The sequence below is a fragment of the Marmota marmota genome, unplaced genomic scaffold (genome assembly GCF_001458135.2).
Source record: "Marmota marmota marmota unplaced genomic scaffold, marMar, whole genome shotgun sequence".
In the NCBI taxonomy this organism is placed as follows: Eukaryota; Metazoa; Chordata; class Mammalia; order Rodentia; family Sciuridae; genus Marmota; species Marmota marmota.
In genome coordinates, this window is record NW_026008293.1 from 16,808 (window position 1) to 37,164 (window position 20,357).

At 43.7% G+C, this 20,357-nt stretch overlaps 1 long non-coding RNA gene across 16 annotated transcripts; it reads right to left on the reverse strand.

Moving 5' to 3' along the window:
* Positions 1–129: 129 nt before the first annotated feature.
* On the reverse strand, positions 130–20,183 carry LOC107133782. Of its 16 annotated transcripts, none has more exons than XR_007345411.1 (10): positions 20,027–20,183; positions 15,808–15,945; positions 14,133–14,252; positions 11,367–11,564; positions 10,530–10,595; positions 5,591–6,661; positions 3,306–3,407; positions 1,956–2,078; positions 1,744–1,759; positions 130–936 (listed from the first exon to the last, which is right to left on the reverse strand). It is a non-coding gene; the product is annotated as an uncharacterized LOC107133782 (long non-coding RNA). The 16 variants fall into 16 exon arrangements; XR_007345408.1 differs by having other exon boundaries at positions 1,744–1,831; XR_007345406.1 differs by having other exon boundaries at positions 1,922–2,078.
* Positions 20,184–20,357: the final 174 nt, after the last annotated feature.

Sequence of the window (20,357 nt, forward strand, 5' to 3'; positions counted from 1 at the left end):
GAGACAGGGAGAGGGAGATGGAGAGGGAGAGGGAGAGAGAGAGAGAGAGAGGGAGAGAAGGAGGGGGCAACAGGGGAGAGGGAGATAGGGAGAGGGAAAGGGAGACATGGAGAGGAGTGGGGGAGGAGAAGGGAGAGGGAGAGGGGGAGAAGGGGAGATGGAGCGGGAAAGGAGGAGAGGGAGAGGGAGAGGGAGAGAGGCAGAGGGGGAGGGAGACAGGTAGAGAAAGAACCAACATCTAAGAACTGTGGGAAGATAAGAGGTGTCATGTAGACAAGATGGGAATCCAAGGAAGAGAAGAGGAGAACCTCCCAAACTAGTACCAAATCAAAGTGGCTCAGAGAACTTCAAGCAGAAGGAACAACAAAAGAACTCCACCTGGCCTCGGCCTCCAGGAATCCAAACTGCAGCACCAAGAGAAAGCCAAGCCAACACCAAAACAGAACTACCACCAAACACACACACCTTAAAGGGGCCAGAGGAAGAAGCCTGACTCTGGGAACAGAGACACATTATATTGAACTGCTCAGAAACTATTCAAGGAAGAATGCAGAGCAAAACACCTAGAAGTGTTGAGGTGAAAGCCCCCCAACCTACAGCCATGTCCTGAAAACTCAGCCTTCAAAGTGAAGAGAAATAGAGACTCTCAGACACACCAGGGAGGGACTGTGTCACCAGGAAGCTGCCTGGCAAGAAATGCTAAAAGAAGTCCTTTAAAGACAAGGACGATGATCCTGGCCGGAAAGAGACTTACATAAAAAAGAAAAACAACTTAATTTTTCTTGCATAAGTTTGTTCAGAACAAAATTAACAAATGTCCTCGATGAGAACTGTATACATACATGTGAGATGACAGTGTGATGCGAGGTGGCAGGAGCACCAGGAAAGCTTTGTTGCTGTGAGGTACCGACACCAGTCTCGACTGGGCAGTGTCATCTGAAAGTGGACCTGGGTTAGTTGTCAGTGTACATTGCAACCACTAAAAAAGGTTTTTAAAAAGAAGTATAACAGGTGTGCTCAGAAATGAGAGTAGATGGAATCAAAAGGCAGGAAAGAAGTGACAGACAAAAACAGGCACAAAGAACCAGGGCGATTACACAGAACGGTACCAAGCACAGCAGATACTAATTCAACTGGATCAATCATCACATTATACGTCAGGGGCCTAAACATACCAATTAACAGAGATTATCAGAGGGGTTCAAAAAACAGGTTCCAACCCTTTGGTGTCTAGAAGTCCACTTGAAATATACAGTAGTGCTCCCACCCAGGGATACATCCCGAGACTCCCAGTGGATGCCTGAGCTTCAGATGGCACTGAGCCCTATATACACTGGGTTTTCCCCTATATCTACATTCTTATGACTGTTATAAATTAGGCACAGGAGGAGATTGACAATGGTAACTAATAGTAAAATAGAATAATTTTAACATAATTCAAAAAACTTCCCACCATTGCTCCCCTTATGCTTTGGGACTATTAAGTAAATCAGGGGTATGGGAATGTCAGCACTGATCCTGCAACAGTCCATCTGATAACCAAGATGGCTACCAAGAGTGAGTAACAGGCAGGGAGTGTATACAGTGTTGACACACTGGACAAAGGGACGATTCATACCTCAGGGGGACAGTACGAGACTTCATAGCATTGCACACAATGAAATATAATTTAAAACTTAGGAAATTTTTTTATTTCTGGAATTTTCCACTTAACAGTTTTGGACTGCAGTTGACTACAAGTACCTGAAACCTTGGCGAGCTGAACCGTGGGTAAGAGGGGACCGCCATAGATTAAGAGTGAAGTGTTGAAGAGGGAAACGTGGGGCCAACTCTAGTGAAGGAAAGCCGTAGTCACTGTATGAAGCTCAGACTATATTAACTACGTGCAAGGAAAACCGCCAATTACAAAGAGGGACACCACCTGAATGATGATGGGACAGTTCTCCAAGACGCACCATCCTCAGGGAGCATGCACTGCACGGCAGAACATTAAAATACTTGAGAACTGCGAGGAGAGGTGGGTGACGCCATGACCAAAGCTGGAGGCTGGACCAGCTGCTGCCAGAAGTGGACAGACCCTGAAGGGGAACACCAGGAGAAAGTTAAGCACAACAGGACACAGCACAGTGCGCTGACAGGATGTGCACACGTGTTCAGACGGCTTGCACTTAGTGCGGTCGAGGAACAGCTGGTTTGAACTTCCCAGGCTGTGCCTTCGTTTCTTTGGGGCCGCCGGTTCCTTGTTCCCCTTCTCCTCTTTTCCTGCCTTCTCTTGGATTGAGGGCTTTTTGAGTTTGTTCTGTGGTGCTGGGGATGGAACCCATAGCCTCCCACATCGATGCAAGCAATCCACCACTGAGCTGGGTCCCAAGCCTTTTTATTTTTTCCCCAAGAAAATCATTTCTTTAAAAGCTTTAAAAACAAATAATGCTGTTTTGCAAATATGACTTTACTTAACGAGGGCCACCAAGTTATAGCACTGTGATATCAGGAACACAGAGTGTGCAGGGAAACTAACTAATGCTGCTACAGTTGGGAGATTGGCTGCTGTTGCTGACTGAAGTGTGGGTGATACACATTGGGACTTGTGGCCCATCAGATCAGCGTAGTTAATGGTCACACAACTCCCTGCACAGGCTCGGGTCTGATCCCATATTCTGCCTGGAGAGACATTTCAGCCTCTTTTGTATATAAAAGACACACACACAAACACACACACTCTCTCTCTCTCTCTCTCTCTCTCACACACACACACACTCACACACACACACACACACTCTCACACTCTCTCTCTCACACATACATGTATGTCCTGTCATACAAACATGTAAAATAGTCTGCAAGGGCACACACTAAATAAACAAGTATTACACGCCTCAGGCAATCCTATTCACTATAAATACATACACATTTTTTTGCATTTTGTTTTTTTTGTACCAAATTTCTACATTATCTAGCAACTTGCAAAAGAACACAGTTTCTTTTTTTTTTGATACAAAATGTCTCTGAAGACTTGTTATGTTTGGACTTTAATCAAAGGATATGTATAATCAACAAATCAAGAGCATTGTATGTTTGCCCAGCCCTTTCTGAGACAGGGTCCTGCTAAGTTGCTGAGGCTGGCCTTGAACTTGCGAACCTCCTGCACAGCCTCCTGAGCAGCTAGGATTACAGGTGTGTGCCACTGCACCAGCACAATGAGTTATTTTTAAGATTGCACCTCATTCTCTTTGTTGGCTTAATAGCTACAGCTCTGTGTCACGCTAGTGACTCCTTTACAATAGGGTTTAAGTGCACATCTTTACCTTAACCAGTCCACCTTCAAATGACCCCGTGCAAGAACCACGTGACAGCGTATTTCCAAGTCTCCGGCCTGGTCTCTTGTGTTGTTATCATACATTGCACATCTACATGTGTTTAAAAAAATGTTGGCATTAATTGTGCTTTAACAAAGCTATTGTCTTAAAGACAATAAACTGGGGGACTGTGACAAGGGCCTACCTGGGTAGGCAGAGGATCAGAGGAGGATGGGGGCAGAGAAAGTATTCAAAGAAACAGAAAATGATGATCCGACCATGGAGGAGGAACATGGTGGGTCACACCCCTTACAGGGGCCTGTGTCCACAATACTAAAGCATCATTACAACTCAATGATAAAAACACAAATAACCCAATTTTTCAAATGGGCAAAAAGAGGCGAAGAGACATTTCTCAAGACACCACACAAACGGCATCAAGCGTGTGACAAGAGGTTCCTGCTGCTGGCACTTGATGTGCAAGTTGGAACAATGAGGCACTTCCTGCCACCAGGGCCCTGCTGGAGGTGGGTGCAGCCATGGGGGACAGGGCAGGAGGTCACCTTCCCTGGATGGGCCAGCCCGAGTGGGCTTCGGGCACAGCCACCACAGCCCTTCACATCCCTGTGCACATTACCCATGGGTGGGTCTTTTCCTGTCTCCCTGCTCCATTTACTTTTGCTGGTTTCATCGAGTATTTAAAGTAGTACCCACCAGAGCACTTGGGGGAAAGAGCAGTGCCAGCTGATTCTGGATGGTTAAACCACAGTGGCTGTCACAGGGGGACGCCTCAGCCCACCTTTCCACCCCAAACTGGGGTACGCCAGGCCTCGCCTTCCAAACTCCCTAAGCACGTGCCTGCTGGGCCAAGCACCAAGCCTGAACCTCATGGAGCCCTGAGATCTAACAACCAACTCACAGGAGGTCCAGGGGGGGGAAGGACATCAAGGACCCCACGGGTGCTCAACCCTGGAAACACTATGGGACAAACCACCTGACTTCTTCAACACAACAGCAGCAAGGGGGGAAGAGAGAGGGACAGACCAAGAGAGCCTTAAAAGACACAGGAGAAACCTCAGGTGTGCTGACCTCTCTGCAACCTGATGCAGACAAATTGTGTAAAACATTTTTTAAAAATCAGACAAATGGATACATTTGTATGAACAAATTGGCTCTTTGATAACACTGTGTCACCAGTAATTTTTAGGAATGATAATGGAACCATGATTTTTTTTCCAGTGCTGGGGATGGAACCTGGGACTTGAGGCTTCCTAGCAAGCATCCCACCATGGAGCCACATCCCTGCCCTGCAAAGAGGTTTCTGATTCTGGTCTTTTAGAGATACATTGAAAGTGGTATGAATGAAATGAGAGGTGCCTGAGTTCTGGTTCAAAAGAACGGGGCGAGGTGATGTGGAGAAACAAGACTAGGTCTGGCGGGGGCGAGAGGCCCCTGGGGTCAATGCAGCAGGTGCCACACAGAAGCCTGGAAACAGGCAAATACATCCAGTGGATGGTTTAGTCATAGTTCCTGAAAATACCTGATATGTGTAACCCGTGTAGACGGACTATGGCTGCTTTGTACTGTCCTAATTCTTTACGTGTGTAAAACTGGACAAAAGGTAAGCTGTTTGCCAGGCGTGATGGTGCACACCTGTAATCCCAGCAGCTTGGGAGGCTGAGGCAGGAGGGTCCCAAGTTCGAGACCAACCTTAACAACTTAGAGAGGTTCTAAGACTTGGTGAGACATGGTCTCAAAAAATAAAAAGGGCCTGAGATGTAGCTTAGTGATCAAGCACCTCGGGGTACAATTCCTGGTACCAAAACAAACAAATAAACAAAAACACAAGGTAAGCTGTTTCATAAATAAAATAAAATAATTTAAATTGGAGTCTTACAATGAATCAAAGGCATCTCACATAAATTAGTGGTGTAAGGTCAGGCACCAGTGACCAAGAGGAGGCAGATTAAAAGCTGCTGAACAAGGCTTTATTGAGGTTCGCTCCTGGGTGAGAACCTCTAGTCCAACAGAGTGGGTCCAGGGAAGTCGTACCCAGACTCAGATGGATTGTAAATTTATCAGGCTTAGGGAAGGAAGGGAGGGCTTGGGACAGGAAAGGGAGGTTTTTAGGGTCCCTTGTCCTCCTGGGGTTGGTCAGAGGATCTTGCTGAGCTCCATGTCCTTCCAGGATCAGTCAGGAGACCCCACTGATTGACAGGCGATTATCACTGCTTTCTGTTGGCCCCTGATTGGTTGTTGCCTGGTGCTTTGATCCCTTAGCCCCCTCAACATACCTAGCATCCTGGCCTTTTTGATGATATAGGGTGCCAAATTCCATCTGGCTACTTCCTGCTGGCTAGAGGTTCTGGAAGGGTGTCAGTTTGGTGGGGAGGCGACTGTAGGGGTGTAGGAGCATCTGGTTGTAGGTCACTCTGGTGATTTCACTCATGTACTTTTAGGCGAACCTGAGGAGGCAGGGAGCGACCATTAATAGAAGTCCTATTACTAACAGAGGAGTGAGAATGGGAGTCAGCCACGTAATGAGGGTTGACTTTAGCCAGCTTGGCCAGGGGTCGTTTGATTGTTGCTATTTAAGCCTTTCACCCAATCAACGGAGGGTGTCGACGTTCTTTTTGACCAATCCAGTGTCATGGATGTAGTAGCAGCATTCTTCTTTCAGGAATAGACAGGTTCCTCCTTGGTCTGCTGTCAGGAGATCCAGGGCTCCACGGTTCTGTAATGAAACTTGGGCAATGGATGTTATTTGCCTTTGTAGGGAAGTCAGAGAGGCGGCAGATGCTTCTTCCACTTCCCTAACTTGTTCAAGCTTCTGAGTAAGCAGTTACTGCATAACCAAGTCCTCCTGCCCCCAGTCCAGAGGCAGCGAGGGAGGAGGCCAGGGAGAGTCCAATCACTACTGGTAGAAAGACGGCCCCCCTTGCCCTGGAAAGGGAGGTGGTGACAAGCCAGGTTAATTCAGCCTCACTGTACAGAGTTAATTGAGGGACCAAGGTGGAAGGAACACAAAAAGCAAACGGCATGACGAGGCTTAGATTTTTGTTAGAGCAGCATTGCACCAGAAAAAGAACCCCATAGGAGCAAAGGTTGGGGAAGAGATTTGAAGGATCTGGTCACAGGTGTCAAACCTGAGGAAGTGTAGCAGTAGGGGAAATTCCCTGAGGGGTTACGAAAAAGAGGTACTTCCTCAAAGGATGGAGGGAGCGGCCCTTGGGGTCTGGTTGAGCTGGAGGAGTTGGACATGAGCTTTAGGACTCCGTCTTGGGCGTCAGGGGCTGGAGGTCTTGAAGAAGTAGTTGATTGACCGGCTGGTTGGTGAATCTGTGTATCTGATCTTGCTGGAACTTCTGTAGGCAAGTTAACAGACGTGGTCTTATTAGGAGAAACACGAAGAGGACTAACAGGGGTCCTGCGAGGGGGAGGAGCCAAGGCCACTCTTGACTGATCCTTCCCATGGAGACTGCTGGCCTAGTTGCTGTCTCCTCTTTCCTAGCTGTTCCTGTCTGTTGGCACCTGATTGGTTGTTCCTGGTGCTTGTTCCCGGAGCCACCTCAACTGACCTAACAAGTGGCATTTTTGTCTTTTTGAGTGGAACATTAAAAAACAACTTGTCCTAACTGATGGCATTTTAGAAGAGATAATAAATAATAATCACAGCAGAAGTCTCAAATTGCAAGAGAAAACAAAGACAGCACGTGGAAGAAACATGAAAGGTAAAAGTGACCTGAGGAGAACCAACAGCTTCTACACCTAACGACTGACCCCCCACCAAGCCTGAATTTAGAAGTGCTTTGAAGGATGTTAGATAAAACCAACAGCACAAAAGCTGTTCCAAAAAGATCTTTTATCCAAAGCCTTTTAAAAAATTTTTAAATATATGTATATATGAATTATAAATACATACATATATACATAAACTACATATATACACATAAACTATACGTACATAAAATATATTTTATGTGTAAATTAATATTTTCTGTATATATACACAATATATACATATTATACACATGCATATATATCTATATCTTTTTTTTTTTTGAGATAGGGTCTTACTAAATTGCTGAGGCTGATATCAAAGTTAGGATCCTCCTGCCTGGGCCTCACAAATCACCGGGATTACAGGTATGTGCCACTATGCCCAGCTTAATTTTCATATTTTAAACAGGTATATAAAATGATTATGTGATTATCTTATTCAAAACCAGCCAAGTACTCTTGAAGGACCTAGAAATTCGACCAGAGACCTTGCATCTAATAGAAGAAAAAGGAGACCCAAATCTTCATCAAGTCAGATTAGGCCCCAACTTCCTTAACAAGACTCCTAAAGCACAAGACATAAAATCAAGAATCAATAAACGGGATGGATTCAAAGTAAAAAGCTTCTTCTCAGCAAAAGAAGCAATCACTGAGTGAAGACAGAGCCTCCAGGATGGGAGCAAATTTTTACCACACACATGTCAGAGGATATATAAAGATCTCAAAAAACACCAAAAAAACAACCAACCAACCCAATCAATAAATAGGCTAAGGAGCTGGACAGACACTTCTCAGAAGACATACAAATAATCAACAAATATATGAAAACTGTTCAACATCTTTAGTAATTAGAGAAATGCAAATCAAAACTACTCTGATTTCATCTCACCCCAGTCAGAATGGCAGTTATCAAGAATACAAGCAATAATAAGTGTTGGAGAGGATGTGGGGGAAAAGGTACACTCATTCATTGCTGGTGGGACTGCAAATTGGTGTAACCACTTTGGAAAGCAGTGTGGGAATTCCTCAGAAAACTTGGAATGGAACCACCATTTGACCTAGCTGTCCCACTCCTCAGTCTATATCCAAAGGACTTAAAATCAGCATACTATAGTGACACAGCCACACCAGTGTGGCTGTGTTTTTAATAGCTAAATTCACAATAGCTAAACAGTGGAACCAACCTAGATGCCCATCAATAGATGAATAAAGAAACTGTGGTAATATACACAGTGGAATATTACTCAGCATTAAAGAAGAATAAAAGTATGGCATTTGCAGGTAAATGGATGGAGTTGAGAATATTATGCTAAGCAAAGTAAACCAATCCCCAAAAACTAAAGGCCGAATGTTTTCTCTGATTAGCGGATGCTGATCTATGATTGGAGGGGCAGGCATGGGAAAGTGGAGAAACTTTGAATAGGGCAAAAGGGGAGAGTGGGGAAGGCTTATGGGGGCTAGGAAAGATGGTGAAATCAGATGGACATCATTACCCTAGGTACATGTAATACTGCACAAATGGTACCTCTCTACAACGTGTACAACCAGAAAATTGAAATGTTGCACTCCATTTTTGGTACGGTGAATTGGAATGCATTCTGCTGTCATGTACAACTAAGTAGAACAAATAAAAATAATAATAAAAAAGAAAAAAGAAAAGAAATTCCATTTAAGCAAAATTTTTTCTATATACTTCTAAAAGATAAAGACTTACAACAGGTAGCCACAGTACCATCATCACATGCACACTGACTGTTCCTTAGTGTTGCTCACAGCCATCTCATGATTCTAGTGAGTGGCCATGAGTCTGACCAACAGTGGTGGTCTGAATGGCATCTCACAAGATACACAGGCTCTGAGCACAAGGACCAGTAGAGGGTTCTGGGACACGTGACTGTCTGCCTGTGGTGCCCTGGTGGCTAACACAGAGCTCATCATCATCTACTGCGTGACAATAAGGAAAAAAATTCACCCACTTGGTGGCCTTCCCAACAGCAAAACCATCAAAGAAAAATCCAAACTACGAAAAGGGAAAAAACTGGCCCAGCCTGTGCCTCTCCCCAGCTCACAGTTTGGGCTCCTACAACATTTCACGCACTTCTCCTTTCAACTGCCCACAGAACACCTGCATACACAACCAGCCATGAAGAAAGCCAGAGACCTGCTTATCTGTTCTGAGGCAATCTGGAGACATTACATTTGGATGTATTTATGAAACCCAAGTTTAGATGCATAACATTATCTTTTATAAATCTCTAATATAATGAAATACACTCAATTTTTAAAATTAAGTATGCTCTATATTTACAAGAGGCAAATGGTTTTGGACACTTGTGGAAAGAGATTCAAATGCCCAGAGGGATAGGGAAAAAATACATTGCTATAGAGTAAAACCATGATATTAATGGAACTTTGAGTGGTATTTAGATTTTAATTAACCAGGAAAATAAAAGCAACAGTTTGCAATTTGTAAATGCTTAATCCCAAGAAATGAGGTTCATCACAAGTTGCAGAAATGCTTCCATTATTTGCTGCCATCAGTTATTATTTAATTTGGGAAAAGTACTGTGTTTTTAAGTTATACAAAGGAAAATAAAATACGCAAGACATCTGAGGCCTGGGATGAAAGGGGCTTGAATTCCAGTTCCTAGTTTAAACAGAACAAAGTAAACCATGGAAGTCCTAGAGGGAAATATATAATCTTCAAAAGGAGGCTTTCTAAGCAAAACACAAACCAGAAGTGATCTAGGACTGATAAATTTGCTATATTAAGGTTTAAAACTTCTGTGGATTTTAAAACTTTAGTGTGAAAAAAAAAATTAAGAACGAAGTCAATATATCTGATAGACAGAAGGCTCATGTCCTTAACTTACAAGAAGCTTATCCCAATCAACAAGGAAAAGAAACCACCCAATTAAAAAAATGGGCAAAGCACCTCAACTGACAGATGTCCAAAGTGAAAGCGCAACGGCCAATGAACACAAAAATGGTGTCTGCACTCTCCTAACTTAGAAAGTGCAGGTGAAACTAGGAGAGATGTTTCAGGGACCAAGATGACAATCAGTAAAGTCTGATAATACTCAGGGCAAGGACGGGTGGTACAGAGGGACATAAACTGATGCAACCTTTGAGGAGGCGATTTGGCAATACTTGACATTTAAACCTAGTATGGCAGCAATTTCAAGATATTTCAAGCAATTTCAAGACATTTCCCCTATTGCTATATTTGCAAAAGTTCAACAATCTATGTACAAAAAGTTCATTTTTTTTAAAATAAATGACACAAATTTGCAAACAAAAAATATTCAGCAATAGGGAGCAGGTAACAAAAATCAGGTCTGTGCATACACAGGGACACTAGGCAACCAGTACCAGAACAGAGGGGAATCTGCTTATGCTAACCCAAGATCACTGAGGGCAAAACCAAGCAAGAAGGGCAAGGTGCGAACTCACGGCTGTAACATGACGTCTTGGTCAAGCTTTTTACAAGGTTAAGGGTGATAGCTGGACACAAAATTTCTGAAAAGATATTTTGGGAAAGAGACAACAGTAACTGCTAACCATGATTTCTTACACCAACGCACTATCATGTGTATTACTTTTGCTTTGAAAGTGTCAGTATGAAGCAACTTATGGTTTTTCAGTTCCATGTGAATATATATCACAAACAAGATGTTCACTAGGGATACTTTAAAGAAAAGTCTAAAGAAGAAAATTTAAATGATTGGCAAACCTACTAACCCACATAAACACTTAACAGTGTATAGTCTACTAGATTTTCCTTAACATATAAATGACTTTAAAAAATCAAGATTACTGACACATTTTTAACAGTAATTACTTAAGTAATTACTTATTATGTAAGTGATTTTTTCACAAGCTATAGAATATTACATTGGACAGCTATCCTGTTTTTGTAACTGGGCCAGATTGGACTTGCTCTTCTAATTTTTCACTATTATACACAATACAATGGTGACTTAACCCTTTTAAAATACCCACTGTCCTCAGATGTAGGCCTTGGAGCTCTTCTTTCTTTACGCTGAGAAGCTTTGTGGTTTACCACAAGGTTTGTGAGCCCAGACCTCTAGACGCTCAGTGAGGAGGAAAGTGAGGCCAGCAGCAGGGCCCCGGGCTCCCAGGGGGGCAGCCAGGCCTCTGCACACCACCACCTCTGTGTCCAGAGTCACCCCACTCACCTGCAGCTCCCTGCCCATCCCCCACAGCCACCAGGACAAGGACCCATCTCTTCCTTCCCTCTTTGGCTGTCATACTGAAAACATTTCTTACCTAAAAGACAAAATGCCTCACCAATAGGACAGCTGAAGAAAACTCTGAGGTAGAGGACGAGGACCTGCTGGCTCAGCCACACAGGCTTGGTGAGGGGCCCAGCACCTCCAGTCTGTAGGCACAGAAGCAAACTCCCCAAATGAAACCTCCATCCGGAGCATTTCCTCAAGAACGGCATGGAAATAAGACTTTCTCCTCCTATTTCACAGGGTTATTAGGAGAGTTAACTGAGATAACCTTGAAAAGAATTTGCAACTATATACCTCAATATACCCCATCGTAATCAATGTACCACAGGAAAGAAAACACTGTGGGTTGAACTTTGAAATAGTTTAACGCTGACTGTAAGACACATTCCAGGGTCAGAGACACTAAAGTATCTTAGAAATGGTGAAATACAACATAAGAAGTTACTTGGCTGAACTGGCTCGCTACCTTAAGGATGAGGCTGAAACGAGGATACAAACTTTGGAAATGTCTGCTGATTATGAACTTTAGGAAAATCTCCAATTCTTTCAGCCTCTTTTCAAGGCCAGGAACTATGAAAGTATCAACTAAATTGCTTCAAAGGCAGCTGACTTTGGCTCATGGTGGCCCCTTTCTTAGGAAATGGTGTTGAAGGAAAAGGGAGGCTGAGTCCACTGTTGTGGATGATCTAATAGGAAACAACCTACATATGAAAGACTCTTTCAATGGGATCAACTTTCCAAAGCTATGAACTGGGCTGGATGCAGTGGGGGAGGCCGAGGCAGGAGGAGGGCAAGGTCAAGACCAGCCTGGGTAACTTAGCAAGACCCTTCTCAAAATAAAAGTAAGAAGGGCTGGGGATGTGGCTCAGTGGCAGAGTGCTTGCCCAGCATGCACAAGGTCCTGAGTTCACTACCTTGTGTTGATGGGGGGATGCCAACATAAAATGCTTGTAAACATACTTTAAATTCCATGATATAACTGATATTTAAGAAGCAATATACATATTCAGAGAGGCTTTGTCACAAATTTGATATATTGATTGTTCCACTTTTATTTATTTTTTTTAGGGTAATGGGGACTGAACTCACGGACACTCAAACCACTGAGCCACATCCCCAGCCCTATTTTGTATTTTAATTAGAGACAGGGTCTCACGGAGTTGCTTAGAGCCTCACTTTTGCTGAGGCTGGCTTTGAACTCAAAATCCTCCTGACTCAGCTCCCGACCCGCTGGGATTACAGGCGTGTGCCACTGCACCCCACAAGGTAACAGTTTTAATCATTCATTTAAATTAAAAAGTGGCATTGAAATTCTATAGAACTCCTGTGCAATTACCCTGCACAGAAGATGGAAGGAGACCCTCATCGTTATACAAAATACATATATGTTGGTGTGAGGTGGAAAGAAAGAAAAAAGAGTGAGAGAGAGAAATGTGTCAAAGTAGATTGGGTAGAGAGAGGTGATATGGGGGAGGGGAAGGGAGGGGGGATAGGGAGGACAGCAGAATACAACAGACACTAGTATTATTGTATGTATATACGTGGCTGTATAACCAATGTGATCCTGCAATCTGTACACGTGGAAAAATGAGAATACCCCATTTGAATCAAATGTATGATATGTCAAGATCATTGTATTGTCTCGAGCAACTAATAAAAAATAAAAATAAAAATAACAACAACAAAAAAATAAATTCTATGGAACTTATGATTCACTAGATAAAACTAAAATTTTGTATTATTATTCATTGTATTATTATTCAATTTATCAATTTAAGTGGTAATATTTTTGTTATTTTAATTTTTATGTTTATCAGAAATTTTTTTATTGTATTGCTTTTGTTTCCTTTATATAGGTCCTGCATAGGCACAATTTTATTTGACTGTTACACTGTGAATATTTTCCCACATTCATAAATATTATTCACAACTATGATTTTTTAATGCCTACCCGTTGAATTAAGTTCTTTATTAACATGCATTTTACTATTTTAATATCAAGTATAAGACGATTGAACTTCAAAGGCTATTTAGATTTACTATTATTTCAACTCTTTCTGACACTTTCTGGAGGGACAATGAGGTTAACTTATACACCTGTTAACTTACACTTATGTGAGTGAAGTTCATGTTTGAAACACATGTGTGCATGTGCACACACACCGCATGCACAATCCATTGTAGCATCAACGTTGATAGACTGAACTCTTTCTACTTTTTGCAGTGCTGGGGATTGAACTCAAGGCCTTGTGCAAGCTGGACCAATGCTCTACCACTAAGCCATAGCCCCAACCCAAGTTCTTTCTTAATCATGCAAGTAACACCACTTAATAAATGGGACCCATGGAATTTAAGTGAGGACTCTACAACAGGGGACAGTTTCAAAAAGTACAAGGTTACATCCTCTTCAGTAAGTTTGGAAAACCCATGAGTTTTTGTGTCTTGGAGATCTAGAATTTCAAAAGCCATTTCCTCCTTGTCGCGAGGGGCAAAGTTGCAACATATGCAGTCGAGGGGGAGAAATAAAGAATGTCCCTGCACTTCTGCCCTTTTCAATGCTTTATTCACTAGAATCACTCAATAAAATTTCACTCTATAGGTTCTTAATCAAGAAGACGACCATCGTTCATGCTAGGCACTGCAATAGACATAATCAATTCACAGCAAACGATTCTAGATTAATTCTAAGCACTGAAAACACACTTAATCATGACAGGCTAATGACAGACATTCCCTCTGCAGGCTAAGTTCAAAAGTCTGAAGCCTTAGGCTTTATGTCCAGCAGATACACACTCACTCAGACAGTGGTGATCAGGTCAGGAACCAAGGCAGGCTTCTCCTGGAATGGAGCTGACGGCCGGCTGAGAAGAGGGTGAAACAGGGAGAAGTTGCGGCTCTCACCAGGGTCAAGATGTGGCTGTAGAGTTGGAGAGCGGTAAGGATCAGGCACAAGATGACAAGTGATGAGATGTCAGTCCAGATCCTCATCAGACTCTCCAGCTTGGGTGCATCCTTGTTTTGGCTGGCTGAATGTCTGTTCCTTTGCTCTATTATTTATACTAAATTTTGGGGCTTTTGACCCCCCTTTCAATCCTTATCAGTTACCACCAGATTTCTTAGTGACAACATTCACCCTGGGGTTAAAGCATCTGGTCTGGTGGTCCCTCCCTGATTTTCTCGCCTTTCCCTCTTTTCAGGGGAGAACAGCCTGACAGAGGCTTCACTCTGTTTTTCAGGATGGGGAGAAGTGACTTGTTTGTGTCTGAGGGCTCCCTTAGGCATGCCAGGTGAGACTGCAGGTTTCAAACTGAAGTTTTTAAAATGGAGTGGCTTAGGCTCAGGCCTAAGGCCATCCTCACACTCCTGAAATAGCAAAGCATGCTGGCTTCCACAGAGGTCTCCCACTGCAGCCCAGCTCAGCAGGACTCAGGAGCAGTGACCTCATAAGTCCACATAACTGAGGACAAGGAGGGCTGTTGGAGAGTCAGAGGCAGATGTGGGCCAACAGTGCAGGTGTGTGAGGATGAGGGGCACGCTCGAACAAGAAGAGTTGGAGAAGAGCCTTTTTCAAGCAGGGAAAAGATGATCAGAAATAAAATTCCCAAGGCCTCTGGGTCTAAAATACTCCTGTAAGGGTAAGAGTCAACTCAGAAAAAAATGAGGCTGTGGGCATGAGGGGGAGAGACCAGTGGGCCCAGCTCTAGCCACCTCTCTTCTCCTTGAACCTAAATCCACAGGTACAACCAAGCCTGTGGTACTCCAGCCCCATGACCTGACCCTCGTTTCTGTGTCACTACACCACTAATCCAGGTACCACGAGACTTCCACACTAAAATGATCCGCATCTTCACAGTGGAAAATTCCACGGTCACCACACAACCCGGGGAAGCACACGACATGGTGCTGTGTGAAAAGAGCGGCAGTCCATTGTTGGAGCAGCAGATCACTGGCCAGCTAATCCCTTCTGATTTTTCTATATCTGCTGGACATTCTAGAATGATCATGAAATGCCTTGGTTATCCAAAATTTAACCTACTGCTAAACTGTGAACTCCATCTTCAATGATTGCCTGACAAGCTAATTTAGTCCAGATCACACTTTCAAACACTATCACAAATAGGAAGCGTGAGTAGTGATGTGTCTTGAACTTTTCAAGATGCGATGTCCTATCTCCTCAGCTAAGGCCCAGCTAAAAACAGTGTGTGCCTTCTTGGTGTGACTCTAAATCAGCAGGGTATCTGGGGCACAATTCAATACCTTTAAGCCTCAGGTGCCCCAAATAAGGGGCTCCAAGTAAACTAGCGCTCTCCAAATACAGCTGTGGCACATGAGATAATTCTAGGAGCTACTTGAACAAGAACATGCATTTTTAGTTTAATAATCACTAAAATGTTAATTCTTTAAAAATCAAGACAGGAAAGCACCCCTACTTTCCTGTTGCAGGAGGTGGAAGTGTGTGCCAGTCTACGTACATTTAGTGAAGAAGCTGTAGGGTCTGTACTGCTGGCCTGACCAGCTGCTGGGAGGAGAGATACAGCACTGTGTCTGCAGCGCATGGCTCAAGCTCGTGAAGTGTCGGCTGTCTCTGGCTCCCCACAGTGACAAAGGGCCTAAGAGAGATGAAACAAAACCAAGTTAGACATCCCTGGCTGTGGCGTTGCCAGCACCAAATAACTGTCACTAAAGTCACTAAAAATTCTAATCTTTTGAGAATCATATTTGAGGACAATTGTTCTTTAAACCAAATTTTTGGCTGATAGCCAGCTAAATGCCCATCCTCATTAAGAGAGGTTACAGTTGCTTCACTCAGTGGATGTCACAGTCTCAAGAAAGCTCTGTGCAGCCAGGGTTTCTGCCCTGCATTATCCAGTCTGAGCTCCTGGGCTGCTCTGGGCAAATGGCGCCCTCTGCTGTATGCAGCTGGGCAGTGGGCAGATGAGGAAAGACCTTCAAGTGAAACTGTTCAGAAGAACAAGATGCAATGTGTAGAGGGTACCCTGCCCTTTATGTTCAAAACACAGGGAGGCAGGGAATGCATGTTGTAGACAACACCAGAAGATCATGCAAAAAACTGAAGAGCGGCTGCCTCTGTGGAAGAAAACAGGGGCATTTAAGGCGGGATGTGAAAGACCTGCGTTTTCGTATTTTGAGGAATTTTTTTTTTTTTTAACCACATGCATCTATTACTTGAGAAATGGTTTTAGAACAGCCATGTCTGAGAGGAAGCCATCTGACCAGTCCCAGGGATGGCGGTGTCAGGTGAGGAAGAAGGCAGAGGTGACAGGAACAGGTGGCTATGAAGGAGTGGGACAGTGCTGGCAGGATCAGTGTATGCACAGATTCTAGAGCTCTGTGCTTCACTAGAGAAGTGACAGGAGTAAAACAGCCCTGGAGGGAAAGTGGCCTTAAGGGCATTGGATTGATAAACAGAAAACAAAAACCTGACAACAGCTGTTTTCAAGTCTGAGTGAAGCCATGCAGAGGACAGTAACTGCGGCTTCATCAGCAGCACCAACCATGGCTCACAGGGCCAGAGAAAGAAGGCAGGTAAGGACAGGGAGAGCAACATCTAAGGGTGGTAGGAAGCCGTCACAATATCTCCTCTGAATACAGACAATGAAACACAGGGATCATCTTTAATCACCAGAGAGAATTTAATAACAACCTATTTGTTTCATAAGATAAGAAATGTAGGCCTATGAGACTTCAGAACTTTGTCATCCCAAATCTCATTCTGCTGTACACATTTTAGCCATTCTTGTGAACCCCTTCATCTTCAACACAATATCTTAATTAATAATAACATTTCATCTTGCCCTGTGCACCATTATGACCTCTGATATATTTCAAGAAGAGTAAAAATCACTATCAGATTTTTTTTCACACTGAGAATGTGTCTGAGTTTATTTTTTACGTAAATTTTTTAAATTTATGTGACGGCAGAATGCATTACGATTCTTATTACACATACAGAGCACAATTTTCCATATCTCTGGTTGTATACATAGTATATTCGCACCAATTCGTGTCTTTGTACATGTACTTTGGATAGTAATGATCATCACATTCCACTATCATTAATTACCCCATGCCCCCTCCCTTCCCCAGATTATTTTTGAAAGACAGAAATATCATTCATAGCTAATAATGTATCCAGCCTAAAAGAGTTCAACTGTCAAACATAGAAAGAAATCAACTTCAGAATTTAGAAATAGCCACTATTTTTTAATGGGGGGAAGGGAAGAACTGGGAATCGAACCCAGGGCCTTGTGTACATTAGAAACAGTCATGTTTGCTGGGTGCGATGGCGCAAGGCTGTAATCCCAGTGACTCAAGAGGCTGAGGCAGGGGGATCACAAGTTTGAAGCAGTTAGAGAGAGACCCTGTTTCAAAATAAAACATAAGAAGGGCCAGTGAACGGCCTCATTGATAGGGTGCCCCTGAATTCAATCCTCAATACCACCAAAAACAGCAGTCTACAACTGACTGTGCTAACATTGTATCATAATATTTTTTTAAATATTTATTTTTCAATTGTAGTTGGACACAATACCTTTATTTTATTTATTTATTTTATGTAGTGCTGAAGATTGAACCCAGGGCCTCACACATGCTAGGTGAGCGCCCTACCGCTGATCCCCAGCTCCTGCCCTGTATCATAAGATTTTAAAGAAGAAATCCCAAAAGGTCACCCTGAGTCACGTTCTGAAGCTCAGTGACAGGTTACCATCATCTCACTTATCGACTCTGCTCTGATTCTTTGAGTTCTTATTCATTTCAGGCCATGAGACCCGAGACCCAAGAAGCAACACTTTGCATCCCCAAGTCGGAAGCCCCTCAGGTGGGGACACGAGGGCCCCCAGGGTTCTACCTCAGCACACATCACTTTCCACACCAAGAACTCCTTCCTTCTCACTTGGGTCTCTTCTATGAAACCAAACTGGTTGGTGAGAGATTTTGGATTACTATGTTTCTAACTGATCTGTTGCAGCATTTAGAAAAATACAGTGACAGGTACTAAGGAAAGCAATCGACTTCTTAAAAGTCAGGCAATTATTAATTCCAGGAAAAAGAAACTGTAACAGTAGAATACTACCCTAGCTCAGCTCTGAATGTGAACATAATTTAATAACAACAATGCCCAGAGATACAGTCCAAACTGTGCTTCTACCGATATTGGAAGAAAGTAAGGGTAAGGATAGACTGTTACATCTCCAAGTAGCATAACAATGTTGATTAAAGAACAGCAGACACAACGGATTTAGAAATATAACCAGAGGAAGGTGAAAGAATTGAAAGTGTCCCTAGATGATGGGAAGGAGCAGGAAAGGACTAGGAGTGAAAGCTCTGAGTCTTTCACTACTTTATGGAAGCTCATTTTTTTTTTTAAACTTCTGGTGTGGGTGCTGGGGATTGAACTGCGGGCCTTGGGCACCCTAAGCAAGGCTCAACCTCTGAGCCGCACCCCCAGCCTGGAAGTTAATATTTTAAGGAATAGCACAGCAACCTGCAGTGGGGACAGCTATCCCTATTTACAGAGGAGGAAACCCAGGTGTCAACGTGCACCTGGAAGCAGAGGTGGGAAGTGTCGCTCCAAATCAGTGCTCCTTCCCAAAGCCCATCCTGGGCCACCCCTCAGCCAAGAGTGGTCTTCGCTGGTCTTCCTCCCAGAAGCCTTTCCCAGGCCCCTGCCAGCTCAGGTCAGGGCAGTGCCTGGCACATGTTAAGGGGCAAATGAGTTGTTTATACATCAGTGAGTGAATCAACCAAGCCACAAATCAAACTGGTTGATTCATAGTGGGTGTGACAGGTCGTAGGAAATCTGCCACTATGCAGAAAGCCCTGTCAGCTGGACTTCTCCCAGGATCTCCAAGGCATCTCACAGGCCAGTCTCCAAGAGGAAAAGGCAGGAGACCCACAGGGAAGCCTAGCACTCAGGAGTCCCAGAAGCTCAGGACACAGCAGGACTTCAGCTCTGCCCTACACAGCCCAGGTGAAAGGGCCAGGCTTCCCTGTACAGCAAGGCTGGCCTGGCCTCCACTCCCCAGAGGTGGCAGAAGAGAGGCCCTGCACTATGTCAAGGGAAGTCTGTGTCCACAGGAGGGGACATCACAGCAGCCAGACAGCTCCTTGACCAGCCCTGCCATCACTGGCTGTGGGAATTTTTTTTTTTTTTTTTTTTTTTTTTTTTTTTTTGGTACCGGGGATTAAATTCAGAGGTGCTTAACCACGGAGCCACATCCTTACTTCTTTATGTTTTTTATTTTAAGACAGGGTCTTGCTAAGTTGCTGAGGCTATTCTTGAACTTGCGATCCTCCTGACTCAGCCTCCTGAGTCGCTGGGATTACAAGTGTGCACCCCTGCGCCTGGCCTGGCTGTATGACCTTGAACAAGTCACTTGGCCCCTCAGAGACTCACCTTATCATCTCTAAATGGGAATAATCTCATGAAAGCCAGTGTGAGGGTTGAACGAGGTGACATGTTTAAGCCCAGTGCACAGCACCTGCTCAACCATGGAGACCATTATGTTTTAAAGCCATGAATTACAACATCTGAACTCATAAGAAATTTGAAAAATACTCAAGACTGTATTACCATCATCAAGGATATGCCTTGTCCATTTACATTTTGAAATCTACAGAAACTATTATTAAATCTATGGGAAAAGGTAGTTGCCAAATGAATCTCACCATTGCTGAGCGCCAAAACAGAAACTGTGGAAAGGTGTTCAGGAGAGCTGCCTGCACCAGAAACGACCTGTCAATTAAAAGTAAATAAATAAATAAATAAATATTCTTTTGTTCCAGTGCTGGGGTTGAACCCAGGGCCTTGAAACTGGAGTCCCGGTGCTTCGCCACTGAGCCACATTCCCACCCCCTACTTTTTTGAGACAGGGTCTCCCTAAGTTGCCCAGACTGGTCTCCAACTTCTAATTCTCCTGCCTCAGCCTCCCAATTTGCTGGGATTACAGGCAAGGACTACTGCCCTCAGCAAAAGTGGTTTTGTTTTCTGGTGCTGCGA